The sequence below is a fragment of the Triticum dicoccoides genome, chromosome 6A (genome assembly GCF_002162155.2).
Source record: "Triticum dicoccoides isolate Atlit2015 ecotype Zavitan chromosome 6A, WEW_v2.0, whole genome shotgun sequence".
Lineage (NCBI taxonomy): Eukaryota > Viridiplantae > Streptophyta > Magnoliopsida > Poales > Poaceae > Triticum > Triticum dicoccoides.
This window is the reverse complement of record NC_041390.1, coordinates 125,609,928-125,627,093: the sequence shown is the minus strand read 5'-3', so window position 1 is coordinate 125,627,093 and position 17,166 is coordinate 125,609,928.

Here is a 17,166-nt window from a genome sequence, read left to right as displayed (position 1 = left end):
GAAAAACGTGGTGCTACTTTGAAGCACAAGTGTGGTAAAGGATACTAATAATGCCCCTTCTCTCTTTGTTTATTTATTTATTTTCTTTTTTTCTTTTTTTTCTTTTTATATTTTTCTCTCATTTTCCGGAGTCTCATCCCGACTTGTGGGGGAATCATAGTCTCCATCATCCTTTCCTCGCTGGGGCACTGCTCTAAAAATGAATAATGATGATCATCACACTTCTATTTACTTATAACTCAAAAGAAATAAAAATTACAACTCGATACCTATGACAAAGTATGACTCTATATGAATGCCTCTGGCAATGATCTAGCGTAACATGTATGAAAAATGATGAACGATGGCTGAGCCACAACTACTATGTCAGCTATATGATCATGTAGAGCAATATGACAATGAATTCTCAAGTCATCAAATGGAAGCGGTGGAAGTTGCATGGCAATATATCTCGGAATGGCCATGGAAAAGCCATAATAGGTAGGTATGGTAGCTGTTTTGAGGAAGATATAATAAGCTTATGTGTGATAGAGCGTATCATATCACGGTCTTTGGATGCACCTGCAAAGTTTGCACCACATCTCGATGTGAGAAAGGGCAATGCACGGTACCGTAGAGGCTAGCAAATTGCGAAAAGGTAAGAGTGCGTATAATCCATGGACTCACATTAGTCATAAAGAACTCATATACTTATTGCGAAAGTTTATTAGCCCTTGAAGCAAAGTACTACTACGCATGCTCCTAGGGGGATAGATTGGTAGGAAAAGACCATTTCTCGTCCCCGACCGCCACACATAAGGAGGACAATCAATAATAAATCATGCTCCAACATCATAGAATAACGAGAGACTATACGTGCATGCTTCGGGAATCACAAACCTTAACACCAATATTCTTACTAACCACAACCGTTTACTAGTACCTCCCACATATTCCATCTCTACATTGCAAAACTATTGCAAGGAATCAAACATATCATATTCAGTGATCCATAAGCTTTATGTAGGATTTTATGACTAACCATGCAATTGACCAATTCCTTTTGGCTCTCTAATATATATAAGTGAAGCATGAAAGTTTAATTCTTTCTATAAAATATCATGCTCTAACAAATATAAGTGAATCAAAAGAGCATTCTTCAAACAACGGTTTTCTATGTGAAGAGAAATAGGCAATCCAAACTTCAAATGATATAAGTGAAGCACATGAAGCATTCTATAAAGCCACACTCAAAAGATATAAGTGAAGTGCATTAAGCATTCTATAAATCAACCATGGAATATTTCATACCAGCATGGTGCATAAAATAAAAGTGAAAAACTAAAAGCAAAAGACGCTCCAAGATTTGCATATGTCACATGAACGAAACGAAGACAAAAACATACCGATACTTGTTGAAGAAAGATGGGATGCCTTCCGGGGCATCCCCAAGCTTAGACACTTGAGTCTCCTTGAATATTTACTTGGGGTGCCTTGGGCATCCCCAAGCTTGAGTTCTTGCCTCTCCTCCTTCTCCTCATATCGAGACCTCCTCGATCTTTGATCACTTCATCCACACAAAACTCAACAGAAAGTTCGGTAAGATTCGTTAGTATAATAAAGCAAATCACTACTCCAAGTACTATTGCAAACCAATTAATATTTTGTTTTTGCATTGTAGCTACTGTAATATAACTTTTTCATGGCTTAATCCACTAATAGAATTGATAGTTTCATCAAAACAAGCAAAACAATGCATCAAAAACATAATCTGTCTTAAACACGACAGTCTGTAGTAATATGAAAATTCACCATACCTCTGGCACTCCAAAAATTCTGAAAAAAATAGCAAAAATAAAAAATTTGTAGATAAAGACATTTCAAAAAGTTTCAGAACCGTTTGACATTCTAGTAAAAAAAATGTGAAATCGCGAACTGCAGCCAAAGTTTCTGTTTTGCACCGCACAAACCAACAAGCAATGTAAACATCCTAAAGGCAAACCTTGGCACATTATTTTTATAATACAATGGAACTATACAAGGGGATAATTATTTTTGCTGAAAACTTTCTGTAATTAAGATTCACAAAGTTTCCATGAGCATGAACAAAGTTCAAGGATGTCCCCCACTTTCACAATGCTCGTCTATCTCACTTTCACTTTTCTTTTTGTGAAGTTTTAAGTTCCCCTCTATATTTTTTTGTTTTTAAACTATATAAAAGCACTCAAAAGAAATAAATGACTCTCTAAAACTTTCGAGTTGTCTCCCTGGTAGCGCTTTCTTTAAAGCTGTCAGAACCCCGATCCTAAGCCACACCGATCTAGCATGTAACACTTCATATCACTTTGCGGCCTCACGCACGGTATTCCCACGGGTGCCACCTTACCTGGCCCGGGACCGTTTGCGCCTTTTGGCTCATGTATATGATAGTATCGCTAGCATCCATATGACAGAGAACCCGGGCCGACATGACTAGTCATGAACCCAAAGTGGCACTAACTTACGGGGACAGGCATACATGAAACAACATCGAACATGTCGGTCATCAGTGTGTGAATCCGGGCTGTAGCAACTGGACTAACAAGACTCTGTGAACCCGGGCTGTAGCAGGCTAGCAGGACTCCGGAAGTCACCGCATGACATTTCCTTGAAGGGATAGACACATGAACAAAGTGAATCACATGCCGGCCAGTCTAAGTGTTCCGGAGCAGTAGTACCGGGCTAGCAGGACTCCGGTAAACCGGGCTGTAGCAGACTACCAAGGCTCAGTGGAAGCACCAGACTACATTTCCCCATAAGAGAGGCTACCAAGGATAAACAACTAGGTTGTCGGATCCCACACATACCAATCATTCCAATCATACACACAATATGCTCGATATGTGCAAATACAACATGGCATCACAACAAGACTCTACGACTCAGAGTATTTATTCATTAGGCTCCGAGTTGCCAGATAATACAAACATGGGTCTCATGACCCAACATTCATAGCATACAAGTTAAAACACATGCGAAAGCTTAACATGCCTGAGTACAGACATCTACAAATGAAAAAGGCTGGGAAGCCTGACTATCTACCAGATCCTGCCGAGGGCACAAGATCGTAGCTGAGGTAGCAAGCTAAACGTCGAAGTCCACACGAAACTACTAGCGAGACTGACGTCTCTCTGCAAAACATAAATTAAGCAAACGTGAGTACAAATGTACCCAACAAGACTTACATCAGAACTAACTACATATGCATCGGTATCAACAAGGGGGGTGGTGGAGTTTAACTGCAGCAAGCCAGCTTTGACTCAGTGGCTAACCTGAACTACGACTGCAAGCAACTCTTTTGAGGCGACGCACACGAGTCCACATATTCACCAATCAATACACCACTATGGATCCGCTCCCGTCTACCTACGAGAACGCCATCCATAGCACTCACGCTTATCTTGTGCATTTTAGAGTATCCACTTCCACTTGTCTATGAACTGTTATAGGCAACCCATAAGTCCTTTACCGCGGACACGGCTATTCGAATAGATCATTTATAACCCTGCAGGGGTGTACTCCTTCACACATGCTCTCGCCACTTACCACCATGTACACATCGTGTATCTCGGCAACCATCAAGCGGAAGCCTGGCGAGGGAGTCGGCCACGACTTGACTAACCACACAAGTCTCTAGTCTAGGTTTATCGCCTATTCGGGTTCCATCCGCGAGGAGATCCGGCCGGAGTTTCGCTCATAGCCCCAAACGATGTGTGCAGGGTTCCCGAGACACCAAATGGGTGCCCGGTACACCATGCCATGGTGTATCTACCGCATCATAGCCCACCCCTAGGGTCAGCGCTACGCACGGCCGCCAACACATATCCTACAAACACGAGAAACTAGTTGCAACTCCTGGACAGAGGGCAAGGGCAGTTAATAAGTCGAGAGGGTCCATTGGTTTCGGGCCCAATGTGTGGTAGTAGCTGTTCATGGATCACAAACACAGAACTCAGTTCCTAAGAACGGTTTCAATGAGACAACCCACCATGTACTCCTACATGGCCTCTCACCGCTACCTTTACCAAATTGTGTTCACACACAATAGGACATGTTCATCATCATTCCAATTCATTCCCGATGAATCAGACCTGACTCAACTCTAAGCAGTAGTAGGCATGACAAACAAGCATGAATGAGTAGGCACATCAGGGCTCAACCAACTCCTACTCATGCTAGTGGGTTTCATCTATTTACTGTGGCAATGACAGGTCATGCAGAGGAAAGGGGTTCAACTACCGCAGCATGTAACAGTTGAATCATTGTTGTCCTAATGCAGTAAAAGAGAGCAGGAGCGAGAGAGTGGGATTGTATCGGAATGAATAAGGGGGTTTTGCTTGCCTGGCACTTCTGAAGATAGTAATATCTCTTCATCGGTGTCATCGAACTCATCGTCGGAAACATCGTCTACCGAGGGGGAACAATCACCGGCAAACACAGAAGGAACACAATCAATGCAATGCACATATGATGCATGATCATGACATGTCAACATGCTGTGATTTGAGCTAATGCAGCTGAGAACAGAAGGGTTTGAGTTGATTTCAACCAAAGGTTCAAATTCAAACTAAGAACTTATAAAGTCCATTATCATGTTTTGATCTAAGCAGCAAGGTTAAGTTGTTTAAACATGCATGAAACCAGTATAGATGGATAGATTAGATTTTTCTAATCATTTTTCATATATAAATTATTTGATTTGGAGCTACGGTTGAATTACTATGATTTTTAGAAGTTTTGGCTATTTGCTGGAATTCCTGGTTATTAATAAATCCAGAAAATGTAATACTGCGTCAGCATTAGGTCATGCCGACGTCAGCAGGTTAACAGGCGCCGTCCAGGTCAAACTTGACCAGTGGGGTCCACTGGTCAGCGACTCAGTCAACTAACAGTGTTAACTAGCACTAACTAACAGTTAATCTAGGCTAATTAGTCCCTGGACCCACACGTCAGTGACTGTGGTTTAAACTTAAGTTAATTTAACACTTAGCTAAATAAAAGGGGTCAGTGCCCACATGTCAGCGACTAACCTAACTAACCTAAATAGGATTATCACTAACTAACTTAGTTAGCCAGGCGGGGCCCGCACGTCAGTGAGAGAGAGAGGTCAAACCCCTAGTCAGACGGGGTCAAACCTGCTGGCGTTAAGTCGCCGGCGAGGCCGAGACGGCGGAGAGCGTCGGAAATGATGCTCCGGCCACGGTTCGATGCGCGGGTGGCTGCTACGGGTAGCTGGCGTTGTGGCGCATCCAACGGTGGCGTTGGTTGGTGCTGGGGTGGCCGGGAACGATGATGGCGTCGAGCCGGGCGGCGGCCGGAGTTCGGGTGTTGGCGGGGTTGGTGCTAGGGTGCGCGGTAGGGAGAGTGAGTGTGTGGGTTATGCTCCTAGGGGCCTCCTGAGCATGTTGATGCGCTCCGACACGAGCGGCAGGAGCTGTGGCCACGGCGGCGCCATGGCCGGCGGAACTGAGCTCACGGCTCTGGCGGTGACAGCTGCTAGAGGGCGAGCTAGAGGAGGAGAACAAGGGGGGACTGGAGGGGAGCTCACTGCGGGCTAGCAGAGGTGACGGCGATGTCGGGGAAGCGCTGGGGCCGGCGAATCAACGGTGGCAATCTCGGGCGCCCGTGGGTGAAGACGATGATAAGGACGACGATGTAGGGCAGCCGAGGATGCGTGAGTCGGTGGAGAGGACGAGAGAGTCGAGGCGGAGCTCCCTGGCAGGTCGAGTGAGCGCGAGGAGCACGGTGGCTGTGATTACGGCGAGCGGCGGCGGCGACCGCGCTCGGTGGTGCTGCGGGGAGAGAGCGGAGGAGGGGGAAAGGGTCCTGGGAGAGAGGGGAGAGGTGCACGGGGTCGAGGGCGTCTCCGTGGCGTCATCTAGGCGCACCGGGGAGGAGCCAGGCAGGCAGGGAGGGAGGAGGTGGCCGGCGCGGGGCGGACACGCGCCTCCGTCCTCCTGGCAGGGGAGGTAGACGACAGGGAGGAGGCCGTGGTGGGCTGGGCCGTCCAGCTCCTGGGCTGCACAGTGCTGGGCCTCGGGGCTGTGGGTAAGCGCCAGGTAAATCCTTTCTCTCTCCTTTCTGTTTTCTATTTGTTTCAATCTGTTTTGATTTAGTTCAAGCACTAAATCATTTTTGTTTCTTCTGATAATTTTTGCAGGGACTGAAAGGAATATTCTAGAGCCCCTCACAAAATAACAGAATTATTGAAGCATTAAATATATTTATAACATATATTTGCTCCAATTGAAATATGATATGAATTAATTCAGAAATCCATAAATGGCCAAGAAATATGCTCATCATTTTTGGCAGAGGTTTTCACCTTTATCATAAATCATGAACATTTTCAAAGGCATTTTGGGGTCTTTGAAAATATTTTTATCCTGGTTGCATTTCATTTGGTGCTAGGGTTTAACAATCCCCAATTCAACTTTCTGAGAAAATTTAACATGATGACAAGATGAATATGCAAGGACAAGCAGAGGCTAAGCTAGGGCTGTGACAAAAGCCATTAAGCTAGGCATAAAGTGCTCAAGTAATGAATCCACCGGATCCCAAGGTATATCAAAGCCAAATTGAATTAACAATGATTTGGGATCTAGTAGTGAGCACAAAGCAACATATATCAAGCAATGACGAATTCTAACTCTCTTCCTATGCATCGGCATGTCATACAAGAACAATTCATGCACATCAAGTAAAGGCCAATACATAACATAAGCAGTTCCTTGCAATTTTATCGTGTTGGAAACATAGAGAGGTGGAGATATAGTTCCTCTCTCATAATAATTGCAAGTAGGAGAAGCAAGCACATGCATATTATATTCATCAAAATCATCATGTGTAATGGTATAATGCAACCCATCAATATAATCCTTAACAAGAGCAAACTTCTCCGATATAGTGTAGTTGGGAGAATTCAAAAAGATAATAGGACTATCATGTGTGGGTGCAATAGAAACAATTTCATTCTTAATATAAGGAACAATAGCAAGTTAATCTCCATAACCATCATTTAAATTGGCATCATGGCCACAAGCATAGCAAGCATCATCAAAAAGGGATATTTCAAATGAATCAACGGGATCATAGCAATTATCATGGCATTCATCCTCCAGTAAGAACGAAGGAGCATTAAACAATGTATGAGTTGGAGGGTTACTCTCATTAGAAGGCGGGCACGGGTGATCAATCCGGTCTTCCTTCGCTTGTTCTTCGCTCTCCTCATCATCTTTTTCATCCGATGAGCTCATAGTTTCATCAATTCCTTCTTCCATAGACTCCTGCAAAATATTAGTCTCTTCTTGCATAGCGGAGACTTTCTCAATAAGTGCATCAATATCGGAATTGTATTTATAATTAACATATAAATATTTAAGGATAGCAAGATTTTCAGGTCTATAAACTGAATCATCAAATCTTCAAACTTTTTAAACAAAGATTCAATTTCACATGCACCATTAAAAGCAACAAATTCTTCTATTCGTTCCACATCATAGTAATCATATATACCATTAGCATAAGAAGCCAAGGTTTCATTATCATTAAATTCACATGAAAAGGGAAGATGTGGAGCATTCATCCTAGAGCAACAAGTATAATCATATCTCTGGCATAAATCCCAAGCATACCAATGCAACATATGAATTTGATCCCATAACAATTTCGCTTTATGAGTTAAGAGATAATCCTTAAAGTATTCACGTTGGTCCAACGTTACTCCCATTATCAAGTTGAATGGGGTTTTCTCAGGATTATCAAAGTAGTGCATAATATTTTTCACATAACGAGCATCAAGGGTTTTAGGAGGTTCCCCATCTCCATGAGTAGCAAGTACCACTAATTTTTTTGGTGTTTCATGTTCGATATCCATAAATAAAGATATAGAACAACTTAGAACAGAAAATAAAAACTACTTAGTGATAAAGCAAACAAGCACACACGAGAATATTCACCCCACGCTATTGCTCCCCGGCAACGGCGCCAGAAAAAGGTCTTGATAACCCACAAGTATAGGGGATCGTTTGTAGCCTTTTTCGATAAATAAGAGTGTCAAACCCAACGAGGAGCTATAGGCAGAACAAATATTCCCTCAAGTTCTATCGACCACCGATACAACTCTATGCACACTTGACGTTCGCTTTACCTAGAACAAGTATGAAACTAGAAGTACTTTGTAGGTGTGATGCGAGAACTACTTTGCAAGAATAAAACTAGAAGTACTTTGCAAGATAATAAAAGAGGATAGCTTTTGTGAACAAGAAAGTTATTTGTCCCTAGGCAATCGATAACAAGTACGTGTAATCATTCTTGCAATTTTATATGAAGGAGAGGCATGAGCTAACATACTTTCTCTACTTGGATCATATGCACTTATGATTGGAACTCTAGCAAGCATCCGCAACTACTAAAGATCATTAAGGTCGTGAAACCCAACCATAGCATTAAGTATCAAGTCCTCTTTACTCCCATACGCCATAACCCACCTATCCGCGTTTAAGTTTCTGTCACTCTTGCAACACTGACAATAAGCAAATCAGGAACATATTGCAACACCCTATAGCGAGGGCCCCTCAAGTTTGCGCGAGACGGAGGGCACCATTGGACAGCACCATAAATAAAATATACAATCATACCAATCAAGATCACTATTAACCCATAGGACAAAACGGATCTACTCAAAAATCATAGGACAGCCATAGATCATTGGGAAATAATATATGGAGTTGAGCACCATGTTTAAGTAGATATTACAGCTGGGAGAAGAGGTGTTACACCACTGCAAAGAGGGGGAGAGAGTTGGTGATGACGGTAGCAAGGTTGTTGATGTAGATCGTCGTCCCGATCGTTGCCCCGGCGGCACTCTGGCGTCACCGGAAGCGAGGGGGAGAGAGCCCCCTCCTTCTTCTTCTTCCTTGGACTCCTCCCTAGGTGGGAGAAGGATTTCCCCTCTAGTCCTTGTTCTCCATGGCATGGGAGGGGTGAGAGCCCCTCCGAGATTGGATCTTCCTCTCTGTTCTCTTCTGTTTCGCGTTTTTCAGATCTGGCCGAAGACTGTTTCTTATATTCTCGGAGATCTGTAACTCCGATTGCGCTGACGTTTTAACACGATTTTTTCCGGATATAAGCTTCCTTGCGCCGAAGTAGAGGTCCAACCGACGAACGAGGTGGGCACAACCCACCACCGCGTGCCAGGGGCCTCTGGCGCGCCCTGGTGTATTGTGCCCTATATGGGCCTCCGTTTGCGGTGATTCCAACTCTCCAAAATCACAAATATTCCAAAATAATTCTCCGTAAAATTTCATTGCATTTGGACTTCGTTTGATATGGATACTCTGCGATACAAAAAACATGCAGAAACAGGAACTAGCACTTGGCACTCGATCAACAGGTTAGTCCAATAAATCATATAAAAAGTTGTCAAAAGTATATAAAACTTGTATAATATTGGCATGAAACAATCAAAAATTATAGGTACGACGGAGACGTATCACCTCGAGGATCTCCTCTTCGAAGAACTCCTTCCAAATAAGTTCATCATGTTCGTGTACAATTTTTTGAAAAAAATTAGGTGACAAAAAAATTATCAACAAAACTTCATACAATTGATAGCAACTAGTCATAGGGATACATAGAGGCTATAGCAAGCATTCAAACTACTTAGAACTCTAAGAATTTAACATGCAAGCTCATCTACAACAACACCAAGAGTAGCTAATTATTCAAAATATAAACCACTAAAACAAAAACTAATTGGATAAACGGTGGAGTCACATACCAAGCAACAATCCTCCGAAACAGTTTCGGAAACGGAGCTTCGAGCAAAAAGATGGAAATCCATGTGTTTGAGAGCAAGAACACGGGAGGGAGAGCAATGGAGATTTTTTCTGGAGGTAAGTGATGATGTGGTATGAAGAGATAAGTGAGGGGGCCCATGTGGGGACCACAACCCACCAGGGCGTGCCTGGGGGTCCTGGTGCGCCCAGGTGGGTTGGGTTGTGCCCACCTGGTGCACCTCCCTCGGATATTATTTGCACCAGAAATTCAGAAATATTCAGAAAAAACCGTATTAGATTTTTAGAGCATTCTGAGAACTTTTATTTTTGGGTCATTTTTTAATGCACGGGAAATTCAAAAAATAGACAAAACATGGCACTTTATTTTATTTAACTAATAAAAACAGAGAACAAAATGTAAGGACAGAAGGTAGTGCTTACTAAATTCATCAACTTCATACCTCTCAAAAATGATTCATTAATTAGGTTGATCAGTTCTTATTAACAACCACTTTCGATTAGCATGAAACCGAAGAACTTTCGTAAATCACTAAGTTACCTCAATGGGGATATGAATGTCCCCAACTATAAGCATTTCATATTTCTTTTTGACAATAGGTAGAGGTATTTGAAAACTTCCAATAGTGATTGTCAGAGATTTTTCAATAACATTAATACCATTCACTTGGAATTGTTTCTTTAGAAAGTGCACCGTATGCTCATTACCATTAATATGAAAAGTGACCTTGCTTTTATTGCAATCAATAACAACCCCTGCGGTATTCAAGAAGGTTCTACCAAGGATAATCAACATGTTGTCGTCCTCGGGCATCTCAAGTATAACAAAGTCAGTCAAAATAGTAACATTAGCAATAACAACGGGCACATCCTCACAAATACCGATAGGTATGGCAGTTGATTTGTTAGCCATTTGCAAAGATATTTCAGTAGGTGTGAGTTTATTCAAGTCAAGTCTTTTATATAAGGAGAAAGGCATAACACTAACACCAGCTCCTAAATCACACAAAGCAGTTTTCACATAATTCTTTTTGATAGAGCAAGGTATAGTTGGTATTCCCGGATCTCCAAGTTTTTTAGGCACTCCATCTTTGTCGTGGATTTTTCATGGCAGATGTCCTTAGTGTCAGGACTTAGTCGTGAGGCCAACGCATCTATGTGGTAGCTTGAGAGGGGTTGAGCGGGACGAGAGACGCGAGGTTTTTACCCAGGTTCGGCCCCTCACGCTGGAGGTAAAAGCCTACATCCTTCTTCATTGATATTGATCATGGTGCTCACGATTACAAGGGTGCTCTATCTCAAGAGCCATAGACTTGTCTGTCTAACCCTAACTTGTGAAAACTTGTCCCTCTTGGGGTGCCCCGCCCCTCCTTATATAAGTTGAAGGGGCGGGTTACATGTAGAGTCCAACTCGGATTAGGACTTAACCTATTCTGACATCTCACCATGGACTTGTCATCACGAGCTTCTCACCATGGGCTTCTTAACTCTAGGCGACTCATTTTCATGGCTAAGTACTTGCCGGGTTATGATCTGTCTGCCGGGTCATAACTATCTGCCAGGTCATAACTGTCTGCCGGGTCATAACTATCTGCCAGCTTACAATCTGCCGGCTTATAACTGTCCGCCGGTTTACAATCTGCCGGGTCACCAATGAGTCACCAGACTCGGGCGATTTACCAATGGAACACCAAGTCCTAGCCGAGTCATATCTTCGGCCGGGTCATACAGCGGGGTATATCCCCGACATTAGCCCCCAGTTTAATTTGGATTTATCCATGTTAAACTCATCCTGCAAAATAAACACAAGAACATATTTGACAGGTTGCACTCCGGGTTAAAAGTTCTTGTAAGCCGGCACCTAATCATCCTTAAGTCCTTATTATTTCCTCCTTCTGGAAAATACGGGTTAATAGACCAGCTTCATAATCAATTTGCTGACATTGGCTTCTCACAAAAATATTGTGAAGAATAATTCGTTTGAGTCGGCCTTCAATGCTTTCACTTGACAAAAATATTGCTCTTGAAACATTCAACTGATATTCAACCAGCTTGAAGGTGTAGTCCTTGCCGGTTTAGCATTGCCAAAATTGCCGGTTTGTAAATACTGATGGCACCGGGTCATAATTGTTGCTAACATCAAGCTTGAAAACGTACCTCCCTTATATGCATATCACTTGTAGCCCCCAAGTCTTAAGAAGGGAGTGTAGTAACCGCTTAAGACTTGCTTCAATATAAATGTTGCAACCTTAAAGAAATCTAGGTTGTTCATCTCAATTAGTCAAAATTGAATATTCCACATATGTAGCCCCCAAGTGCCGGGTTGTCATGCTTGCAGCAACCTGGGACTTGTAATTTCCTTATGCTCATAAAAACTTCAACCAGTGTAGCCCCCAAGGGCCGGGTCATTATGCAATAATGAGCAGGGACTTTGTAGATATGATCATGTAGACTTGAGCAGCAACACGTAGCCCCCAAGGGCCGACTCAGCGAAACAATACTGAGCTGGGACTTTATATATACTTCATTGAAAATAACATCATATGATGTAGCCTCCATCGTAGGGCTTCAACCCACGACCATAAGGTTAAGAGCCTTGTGCTCTACCAACTGAGCAATGGACCCTTCAATATAATGGATTAAGGCTTGTGTACTTTGAATTTTTGACAGGAGCAATTGGTAGCCCCCAAGGGCCGGCTCATTACGATGTGATGAGTCGGGTCTTCAATAAGGTGATCAAAAAATGACTTTGCATTAGCCCCCCAAGTGCCATGGTGCATGCTGGCAGTGACATGGGACTTGCATATTTGATGTAATCTCAACTTGAATAATGTAGCCCCCAAGTGCCGGGTTGTAAGCCTGCACGACTAGGGACTATTCCTTCCATTGTAGAATAAATCATATCCATTGATAAAATAATAGCCATTGGGCTGAAGCGACTTTGAAAACCTCAATCATATTACTGGTTATTGATAATCATAATAAAAAATCCAGCCATGTTGGATATTCAAGATTTGAATAATATAATCCGGTATGAAAACTTCAATCATTCAATATCATCATGACAATCCAGCCAAGTTTGGCTATTAAAGATTTGAATACCTTATCGGTTGACAAGTAAATCCGGAGTTTAAATACTCAGTGGCTCTTGGCCGATGGCGACTTAATATGCATCCATTGTAATCCGGGATTTTTATAACCCGACGGCTTATAGCCTTTGTGAAAATCAATAATTGATAACCCTTTTGAAACACCAATTTCAATTTTGATGATGGGCTTGAACTTAATCATTTATTTAAGTCATAGCTCTGCAAATCCTACACAGAGTTTAAACAACATATGCCCTGGCGACTTAACGTTAAAAGCCAGGGCGGGTGACAACCCAAACATAATATAGTCTTATGTAATTATGGAAAAGACTAGCATTAAGGCCATTCAAGCCTAAACATACTGGCAACTTAAAGTTAAAAGCCAGGGCGGGTTATCAAACCTCGCATATTCATATAACCAGGAAAACATACATGTAGGATTGATTTATACTGCTGGCTTACATTGCCATCCCAGTGAAGGTAACAATCCAATGATTTATAAGCGCATGATTCCAATGGCGCAATCCAAAATATACTGCCGACTTAATGTCAAAACTAGGGTGGGTTATCAAACCTCAGATAACAAAAATAAATATAATACATGTGATACTTATGAACATTGCCGGCTTATCATGCCAGTAAGGGCAATAACACTAAAGATATAAAGCACAATGCCCTGTTCACTTTAGTCACGCCGCCGACTTATCACGCCATATGCAACAAGGGGTAATATCCCAAAGCTTAGAGCCAGTACTCAAAGCGCATATCCATCATGCACTGGCGACTTAACTTCCAAAGCCAGACCGGGTTAATAAACTCCGGATAGATTCATATATGAACCATAAGGCATCATAGCCCTCATCGGTTTTCAACCACGTATTAACATGTCACAAGAGATGAACCTCAAAAAATGTTCAAATCAAATATAAATCAAAAGACAAAAACAAGGCTTTCATTGGCTGCCAAACCTTCAAGTCAAGTGCTTTCAAAGGGTCGCACGGCCACTGAGTTAAACCTTCATGCAACCTTATAAGACATGCCTCACATGACCAATCGTCGTTTTAACTTTGACAAGTTCAGGGTCTGTATAAGATTGACTGTCAAAAGTACGACGAGTCATTCCAGTCAATCTGGGCGGAGTGGCAGACTTAAAAAGGCAGGATAACCTGGGGTTTTAGGTGAATACACCTGGCTTCCAAGCCTATTACAAGGGTCATAAAAACTCTTGTCCATTGAACAAAGAGCCCCCAAGTAATATTTCATTCCAGGCGTACCAGCCGGATGAGTAGGGTAATCATAGCTATGCTCAATGAGCAGGAAGCCACCAAGTAATTTGTAATCAAGGCGTACAAGCCGGATCAAGAGGGTAGTCATAGCTATCCTCAATGAGCAGGAAGCCCCCAAGTAATTTGCAATCAAGGTGTACAAGCCGGATCAAGAGGGTAGTCATAGCTATGCTCAATGAGCAGGAAGCCCCCAAGTGACATATATCAAGCCATCAAGGTAGGATACCTATGTTTGAACTGCACACTGCAGCAAGTTCTCTTTGGCAACCTTCAATTTTTCTGAGAACTCGAACTTACGAGAGATGAATTCTTTTTGAGCCGGAATTTTAAACCTGATATTGAGAGCTTCAAAGCTTTGTGAGAGACAAATTTCCCTTAATCCGGATTTTAAACTTTCATCAATATGGCAGTAGCCTCCAGGACCGGGTTATCTTCCCTTCAATGACCTGGAGCTCTTGAATTAACTGAAACCGGCCAATTCTACCGAGTCATGACATTGTAGCCCCCGAGTCTTAAGACGACTCGAGGAGTTGTCTTGAGATTCTCCATACTTGACCGTTATGAACAATAGATTACTGAAATATGTTGAATCTCGATGGGTTATAAATGACCCTATCCATTGATCCATCCGATATAGGCAAGGGCCATAGTTTGATGGTCTCCTTTGCAATTATGAATTCTGCATAAGAATTTGCACAAACGAGAGTAATTGTTCTTGAAGAAAATAAAAATGTATCAATAGAAACTGGACAGGACGGATTTCACCTGATATGTTTTATCAAGAATTATCAGCCGTAGGGTTGCAGCAACGATGACAGAGGTGGCGGCTTAAAACGCGGCACCGGGCGGCTCAGAAGGGATCCTCCGGGTCGTGTTGACCATTTTTTTCAACCCTCCCTTGACTTTTCTCCCAACCAAACCTCCTCTTATCCTTTCCTTTTTCTGTTAGGGAAACATATGAGAGCAGAGGCACGCGATGGAGATGGCGACTTGAAGCCACCAGGCACGGCTGAAAGTGCGTTATATTGACTAGAGGGGGGGTGAATAGGCGATTTTTATGAAATTCTTCACTGAGGAATTTGCCGGTGAGGAAATTCCTTAGTGAAGAACTACTACCAGTGGAATAAGTACTCAAAGGTAAACATAACAGAATACAAGCATAGTCATCATGATGGAATGAAGACAGGCACAAAGTACATGAAGCGTAATCACAGGATAACACAGGATGAAGACAAACAGACTGAAAAAATTGAATCTGAGGAAATTGAGAAAGTCTTCAGTCAAAGTCTTCAAACACAGATATGAACAAACATACAGCATAGTTATGAGGAAATGAAAGAGTTGAGGAAATAGAACCAGTAAGCTCGGTGAAGACAATGGTTTAGTAGACCAGCTCCAACTGCTGTCTCAGTTGTACGTCTGGTTGGAGCGGCTGAGTATTTAAACTCGAGGACACACAGTCCCGGACACCCAGTCAAGGACACTTAGTCCAAGACACCCAGTCCTCATCGTATTCTCCTTGAACTAAGGTCACACAGACCTCGTCCAATCACTCGTGGTAAGTCTTCAGGCGACTTCTAAACCTTCACAAACTTGGTCACCCGGCGATCCACAATTCCTCTTGGATGCTCTAGACCATGACGCCTAACCGTCTGGAAGAAGCATAGTCTTCAAAGGTAACAAGCGTCGGATCCACTCAGGATCAATCTCTTCAGTGATGCTCAATCACTTGGCGTTTGTCGGTGTTTGGGTTTTGGGTTTTTGGTTTTTCCTCACTTGATGATTTTCGCTCAAAGTCCTCGGAGGATTGGTTGCTCTCAAATGACAAGTGTCAGTTTCTCTCGGAGCAGCCAACCAGCTAGTGGTTGTAGGGGGTGGCTATTTATAGCCTAGCGAGCAGCCCGACATGATAAGACATAAATGCCCTTTAATGATATGACCGTTAGGTGGATAGATATTTTGGAACAGCTAGCGCATAGCACAGCAACGGTCGGAATTTTGAGTAGCAAAATCCTCAGGGCTATCATGTTCCTCACTGTGTAGGCAATCCGCACTGGCGAATTCCTAACTCCTCAGTCAGGACAAATTTCTCAGAGACCAGAAGAACTTTGTCTCTGTCACTGAAGAAATTGACTGAACTGTATGAGATTTCCAATGGCTTCACTCGAAGGGATTGGTAGGCGTAGGATTTTGAGTTGAGCATCACATGGAAATTTTTCCTTAGTATTTCCTCGACCCCCTTTAACAGTACGGTGTTTCCTATGACTCAAGAAAGAGAAAAACAAAACTATGAACACGAAAGTCTTCAAGCTTCATATTCCTCGCATGATTATCAAGTCTTCACGGACACACCAATTTCTTCACTTTCAAAGTCTTCATGAAAGTCTTTAGAAATACCAAAATCTTCACTCGAAGATATTCATTTTTAGGGGTCGAATTTTCCTGTAAATATCAAACTCCTCATAGACTTATAGACCTGTGTACACTCACACACGCATTAGTCCCTTAACCTATAAGTCTTCAATACACCAAAATCACTAAGGGGCACTAGATGCACTTACAATCTCCCCCTTTTTGGTGATTGATGACAATATAGGTTAAGTTTTCAACGGGGATAAACATATGAAGTGTAAATACTGATATTGAGGAATTTGGTTGCAAGATATAGAAGAACTCCCCCTGAAGATGTGCATAGTGAGGAATTTGCTTTTGAAGCAATGCACACTTGAAGAGTTGAATCATGGAGATCTCCCCCTATATCTTGTAATTCATACAGACATTTAACATATAATATGAAGAATTTGAAATGCATGATGAAATATGGTGCCTGATGAAATTCAGCATGCGTGCAATAATATTAACGAGGAATAAGTATGCAGAAAAGAGTATCAGTGCATAGTGCGTCAAAAGTATCAGAGCACCATCGGGTTTAAGATTACAACTCGATCTAATAAAGTTTCAGAAGAACGAGAGTTG